This window comes from Leucopleurus acutus (assembly GCF_964270905.1).
Source record: "Leucopleurus acutus genome assembly, chromosome: 1".
NCBI classification, from domain to species: domain Eukaryota; kingdom Metazoa; phylum Chordata; class Mammalia; order Artiodactyla; family Delphinidae; genus Leucopleurus; species Leucopleurus acutus.
The window spans coordinates 21,192,106-21,193,884 of NC_139142.1; the positions used below are offsets into that span (position 1 = coordinate 21,192,106).

The 1,779-nt window shown below is 39.2% G+C and overlaps 1 pseudogene across 1 annotated transcript; it reads right to left on the bottom strand.

Moving 5' to 3' along the window:
• Positions 1 to 550: 550 nt before the first annotated feature.
• LOC309968370 (protein SREK1IP1-like) lies at positions 551 to 1,151 on the bottom strand (annotated as a pseudogene). Its single transcript has one exon. The product of its transcript is annotated as a protein SREK1IP1-like (transcript).
• Between the last annotated feature and the right edge of the window lie 628 nt (positions 1,152 to 1,779).

The following is a 1,779-nucleotide window of genomic DNA, read 5'->3' on the forward strand; positions in this document are numbered from 1 at the left end:
GGTCAAGACCAATAAAGCAGCTTCATCCCCTGTGACATCTGAAAAAAGCCAAGATTTAAAAACAACAGTAAAGAACTTCACTTTCTTTATACATTATCATAGGATATAAAGCTATGAAATTTTTCAGTGTCAAGCACAAAGCATTATCCCCTACCTCACTTTAACACTGGAAGATGGACACTTAATTCAGCAGTACTCATTAACTGCTACGTAGATTGCCTGTGTTGACGGTAGTAAAGCCATTTACAATCAACTTATGAAGTAATAACACTAGCCAGACACACACACAGAGGAATATCAAAAACAATGAGTTTTGTTGCACAAATATCCATACTTGGGGCATGGCTATCAAGTAATAAGACTGATTCAATACTCTATAATCATAGTACACTAAAATGCTGCCAGACAGTAATAGCCCCATATATGAAAACATGTCTATATGGAAAAGGCTGTGATTTATTGCAAAGCATAATTATACAGCAAATTTCAAATAGTCTAACAATTTTCAAAACCAAATTTTTAAATTTAATGGTTCAGGCCAAAGTCTCAGTTACTTTTTGGAGATTTCAGAACTATTAGGGGCAGAGGAATGCTTTTCCTTTTTTCTCTTCTTTTTGTCCTTTTTGTGATGCTTCCCCTTTTTTCACTTACTCTTTTTCTCTTTTTTCTTTTCTTTCTTCTGATATTTTTGTTTCTTTTGTTTTGAAGTGTCCTCTTCAGTGGAACTGGATGAATAAGACCTTTTCCTTTTTTTTTGCAACTTGATTTTCTCTTTGCTTTTTGCTTCTCCTCTTCATTTTTGCTTTTTGCTTCTCCTCTTCATTTATTCTTTTTTCTTGTAATGCTTGAAGTTTATTCAGTTCTTCATTCTCTTCATCACTCTCCTCACTACTTGTGCTGCTGACATCCAAAATTATGTCCCTTCTGGGGTCTACTCGGTGAAAATTGCGGCATTCAAAAGTCAGGTGACCAGGATAGACACATTTTTTTACAGCCTGCTCGGACACTGTTCTTATTGCAACCTGGAACTGCCATGGCACTGGTAAGAGAGGTCACGGGACCCCTGGGCTTTCGAGAGGGCACTCGCTTCCCACTGGCCGCAAGGACAACACACAGCTAGGGCGGCTTCTTCCTCCCACCCACGCCATGGCACCCAGGTGACAGTCAGGGAAGGCCCTAAAAGTCTCCGGCGATAGCGGAACCAAGTAGCTGCTGCTCACGTAGACACCTTTGAATGAAATGTAACAAAGCACTTTAAACCAATGTTCACTAGCTGTGCAGTTTTGAGGGCAACACACTCTACCTTTCTTAAATGAAAGAGTTCAAGCAATCTAAACATGCCTAAGAAGTATTGAGTAATCCTTGTTCATAAAATAGTATGGAAAATGTCATCCTTTGACAAAAATTAATTTTTAAAATGTTCTCTTTTTATTTTATTTAATTAATGTATGCAGAGAAATATTACATTTCATGTTAGCTAGAGGAAATGCCTTAAAATTTCTGGGATGCCAACTCCCTTTATCTATTCTATCCCATTCTTTTTTTTTTTTTTTTTCTTTTGGCTGCATCGGGTCTTAGCTGTGGCACATGGGATCTTCACTCAGGCATGCAGGATCTTTTTCATTGCAGTGCGTGGGCTCCTCTCTAGTTGTGGTGCACGGGTTTTCTCTCTCTAGCTGTGGTGTGTGGGCTTAGTTGCCCCGAGGCATGTAGGATCTTAGTTCCCCGACCAGGGATTGAACCCACATCCCCTGCATTGGAAGGAGGATTCTTTACCAT